Raw genomic sequence first — 5,623 nt, forward strand, 5'->3', positions numbered from 1 at the left:
TACCAATCTTTGTGTAAGCAGTTCTATGATCTGGCTGAGGCTGCATGTGAATCTGAATGTGCTTCTAATCAGTTGGAAAAAGATTTGAAATGTCTTGCAAAAAAGTCCGGTTTGAGTTCATCACTGAAAAATAACATCATAAGTGAGGGAGGACAATTGAGGTATGAGAATCCCGTGACATAAACTCCATCCTACAATACATGTAGAAGTAGTGACGTACTAGTTTGCAGTCCTGTTGCGGTTAAGCAAAAAGGCCGACCGAGAACTAACAGATTGAAGTCAGCCGTTGAAAGTAGATGTAAAAAAAAACTAAAAGCTACTAAGAAAAATTCTTCAAGAATAACTTGTCAACCAAATGTCAATACATTAAATGTTGTTTTTACTATAACTAATTTTAGTACACATATTCTTTACTTATGTTACATGTTGGTAATGTGTGTTCATTTCTGCACTCAGGAGACCACAACATCTAATGTTACACAACCCCAACAAGGCATGGAATATGCATCCTAAACACTTCAAGTTTCCCAACTATCTGAAGTTGCTCCAATTGGATTTATGTCCTTGCTATTTACTGTTCATAACACTTTTAAGAATATATAATTTTGATGTATATTGTTATTAGATGATATGCTTGTACGTTGTCTTTTACTAGAATGATATCTGTTACTGCTGTTCATTACTGTTTTGACAATACACAAGACAAGCACTACAGTTTTGTGATGAATTACTTTAAAATTTTAATTTTTTACAATTGTCTGGTAATCGATTACAAAGAACTTATAATCGATTGTATAAATGGGCTTGACAGTTTCTGATGCAGTTATGTTGGAACATTGGCAAGTGTACCAAATCGTGCAAGTAGTAAAACCGGTAAGAACGAATATCATTTCCCAAGAGACTTGTGCAACACTAGACAATTATTCCTTTTATAACTCAATTAGACATCAAAGTGTACAAAAATGTTCATGTACTTTGAGAAAAGGTCGATTGGAGTCACAAAGAGGATGATATTCAGTCCAATTTTTGTGGTAGAAGCTTTAATCACATATTGTTTATTTTTTTGGTATGGTATAATGTTATATGGACAATGTTGTTTATTGATTAAGTTTGTTGTTTTATTTAAGACCCATTTTCTAATTAACAATAAGAGGCGAATTGCCAATAGACATGTGTGGGAAGTTGTTGATTACCACCCTTATTCCCGACACGATCTAATAAAAGTGGAGGAGTTATTGTTTGCTGATTGGGTAAGTAAGGTGTAGTTTTTTAGGAGTTAATAGTTTATTTATTTGGTAGTTTTATTTTGACGTATTCCAAATATTTTGTAGGTGTTGATCCCAGTTGTAAGCAATGGTCACTAGTGGTGCTATGCACTTAAGGTCTGCACCATGCAGTTTTTTGTTATTGACTCATTGGAGAAGGGAATTAGAGGACGTGCTGGGATTGACAGAAGCATTGTATGTTTTAGAGTTGATGTTGAGTCGTCAGTAATTAAGTTCTTGTCATTTTGAACATGTTTTCGTTATTTCTGAACAATACAGGCTAAAAATATTTAGCGGTTTTGGGGTTTGTTGACGAATACATATGAAGAATCTAAGATTTCTTTCAATGTTCAAGAACCCAAGATCCTAGTGCAACCTAACACGTTAGCCTATATTAGGATTATTCTAAAATTTAACGTGTTTTCATTAGGAAAAATAATGTTGGTATTTTGTTTATCTATACAGATACGATTGTGGTGTAATCATGATGAAAGTCTTTGAAATATGGGATGGAGAGGACAAATATGATGACAAAAGCATGCATGATTATACTAATGTATGTTAAATGATGAATTTCTAAATATAACACTATATTATTATGATTTTTTCTAAAGTAATATATATGTTCATTGTAGGAGGAATTGGCTGCGTTTAGAAAGAAGTATATATGTGACTGGATCCTAGACGATGAGAACGTCCGAAGATTGTGAGTTCTGTGGCATTTCAGATTAGTATAGGAAATTAGAAATGTTTTTTTGGTTTACATTGTTTTTTGAAACGAAATGAATACACAATGTAATGATTTACAGTATTGCAAATTTTGACATTGCAAATATTGACAGATTTGTAAAAATTTATAGCAAATGAATACACATTGTTAGTAATGACTTTATGTATTTAAAATTTTGGCACAATTGTACACAATTATATGAAATGAATATAGCTAAGTGAAAAAATTGGTTTGTGTACTGAATTTTCTATTAGCAGTCAGTGGTTAGGGGTTGCAAGCAACAGTTGTGTGCACAAAGTTGGTTCNTTAGTGTTTGAACCAAGTGTTGGTGTGGGGAAGAGTGAGATTTATGCCTTTTCAGCCTGTGTAATCGCTTACAGGCAGTTGTAATCGATTACCAGTGAAAAAATTGGATTCTGTACCGAAAGTTGGTGGCTGCTCCCTGGTTTTTTTAGATGTGCTCCTAAGTGTGTGCTTGGGGATAAGTTGGTTAGAATTAGGTGGTGCAAGTACAAGTTGTCACTGATTTCTACGACAAGTCAGTGGTTAGGGGTTGCAAGCAACATTTGTGTGCACAAANTTGGTTAGAATTAGGTGGTGCAAGTACAAGTTGTCACTGATTTCTACGACAAGTCAGTGGTTAGGGGTTGCAAGCAACATTTGTGTGCACAAAGTTGGTTGGTTAGTGTTTGAACCAAGTGTTGGTGAGGGGAAGAGTGAGATTTATGCCTTTTCAGCCTGTGTAATCGCTTACAGGCAGTTGTAATCGATTACCAGTGAAAAAATTGGATTTTGTACCGAAAGTAGGTGGCTACTCTCTGGTTTTTTAAGAGGTGCTCCCAAGTGGGTGCTTGGTGATAAGTTGGTTAGAATTAGGTGGTGCAAGTACAAGTGGTGATTGATTTCTATGACAAGTCAGTGGTTAAGGGTTGGAAGCAACATTTGTGTGCAAAAGTTGGTTGGTTAGTGTTTGAACCAAGTGTTGGTGTGGGGAAGAGTGAGACTTGTGCCTTTTCAACCTATGTAATCGCTTACAGGCAAGCTGTAATCAATTACCAGTGAAAAATTGGATTATGTACCGAAAGTTGGTGGCTGCTCCCTGATGAGTTATCGCGGCCCATACAAATTTGATTGCATATTAGAAATGCAGTATAGACTAGGAAGTNATTCCTAGGTCGTCTCTCAAGGACCAAACAGTGGTTCGAGAATAAGGTCTAACACGAAAAGGGGGGAGGGGTTGTGAAAAGGTTTGAGAATGCAATAACGAAATTAAAATTAAAAATTAAACACAACCGAATTTAATTTAAAACATTAAAGTGCATGAAAATATTAAACTGAGCAATGCAATAGACAAATATCTAGCACAGTTAAAATTATTAATATGCATCACTAAATTAAGAACACAAACACTACTCAACATTTAATCTAAACTATTCTAAAACAAAACAATTAAAAATAAATAAATAAATAAAATCTTGTACCACGTGACACATGTGCTAAACTAAAGAAAATTAATTTTAATTGAATGCTTAAACCAAATGTCGTGCACCACATGCTGAATCCAATTTACAGTAGCGTGACAATGCTTTTCACAATTGGAATCCCAAAAATAAAAAGTGTTTTTCTCTCCAGCACAATGAAGGAAATCGTGTGCACTCAAAGACAATCAACAAGCTTCAAAATAAAATGTTGAATAAGTAATTTGAAACTAAATTCAATAAAGCCCCGTGCATCTCCGAGAAAAACACCAAATGTGCTATGTGCACATCTCCAATCAGTTAATCACCGGACCCCACCAAATTCTCAAATTAAAATGAAAAGCCTTGCCTAATTGAAACCTGTGGAGAATGAAGAAAAGAAAATTGAAGGCCAAATGTGCTTAAAGTGAAAATGTTTGCAATAGAGATGCTTATGCAAAAAGAAATTAAAATCAAAATCCCATCACACCACTTAATCTCGTCAAATCACCTAAAGGCAAGGAAGAAAGTATTTCTTCAATTTTTCTATAACGACCGTAACAACCTAGAATCAATCAAAGAGCAAGTGAAATTTGCAAAGACAAGCTTCCGCAACACCACACACTCCTCCTAATTCAATCACTGCTTGCAACTATTAAAATAAAAGTAAAGATGCTAATTGAAGTATAAAGGATAAAAATAAAATAAAATGACAGCAGTGCATAAATTTCATTCTCCCATTCATCCATTGTCCATCACCAACCACATTGTTTCAAGGAAAAGAGAAAAGAACGTTGGAGCAGCTGGCCAAAGAAAAATTGCCGAGAGTGTTGTGTTTGACGGCTCTTCAAATATAACGCATATTCCTCTCCTAGGTTTTCGTGTCCCTCCAACTCTGGGCGCTGCATGGGAGCTGCTGGACCGTTGCTATTTGCACCTCTCCAAGCTGCAAGAGCTGATTTCTTCAAGCACCTGGACGTGGGCTGTCTTTGTGATTTCTCCAAGCACCTCCCTTGCTGCCTTCTCTGCTGGACGCTACTAATGAGGGAGTTGCATGCTTGATATTTCTTGGACGAGTGCTGCATCATGAGCTGTTGTTGTGGGCCCGTCGCTCTCTTTAACACTGCTGGAATGCGTGTGCTTGTTGTTGTTGGACCGAGTGAGGGCTGGATGGGCCGTGGCTATCCTATGGAGCTCTCCTGAAGTTGCTGCAGTATGTTGCACCGTGGTAGCTTTTTCTTTCTACGACCGTGATGTTGGCCCAAGCTGCAGGACCACCTCTAATGTGCTTCCAAAGCTGAACGTGAAGGTTGTTGTCTCAACCAGGTGCAGGCCATGTGTTCCTTCTCGGTGGGTAGCTGCTGGACCATCTTCCATGTGCACCCATCGTTGCCTTCTTAGATGCAGCAGCATGGACCTTCTTTTTGCTGCTGGGTTGCACCTCCCACTTGCATGCTGCTGCCCTTTTAACTTTTTTTTGGTGGTTGCTGGACCGCTTTAGCTTTCTCCAATAAATGAAGCAACGTGTTGCTTTTGCATTTTGGACCTGCTTCATTTTTTTCTTCTTTTCTCCAAGCAAGAAAGTCTACGTGTTGCACTCCCAAGGATTGAATCAACAGCTGCTCCCATTGTCTTTGCACATGGGCCGTGACACCACCAAGGCCTCTCCTCTCCAAATCACGTGCAACACCTCTCAAGTTAATTCCAAAGTTGGACCTGTTTTTCTACTGGACAGCGTAGATGCTTGATGGAGAAACTTCCATGGGCTGCAGCTTTTTTTCTTAAGTGTGGGTCGTTTCTAATGTTGCAAGTAATTGGATCAATTTGCAACCTTGTTGCTGGACCGTGTATGTGTCCGTGAAGAGGTGGGTGGCAGATATTGCCTTTCTGTGTGCACCCCCAAATTCAACATGTTGCACCCCCTTCTCATAAGCCCGAAGGGTAAAATCACCATAGTGCCCTTCTTGTTGTCCATACTTCTTTGTGGAGAGTTTTGAATTTTGTGATAACCCTTCCAAATGTTCCTAAATTGCGTTTCCAAAATTTTCCTTGAAAATAATAATGCAAATAATTATCTCAGAAAATTCAAATTAATTAAAATTAGAATTTCTGGTCAAATTAAACACAATTAACAAAAACGGGAAAATACAGGACAATTAAGCACAATTCCC

This window comes from Vigna radiata, unplaced genomic scaffold, assembly GCF_000741045.1.
Source record: "Vigna radiata var. radiata cultivar VC1973A unplaced genomic scaffold, Vradiata_ver6 scaffold_209, whole genome shotgun sequence".
Taxonomy (NCBI): domain Eukaryota; kingdom Viridiplantae; phylum Streptophyta; class Magnoliopsida; order Fabales; family Fabaceae; genus Vigna; species Vigna radiata.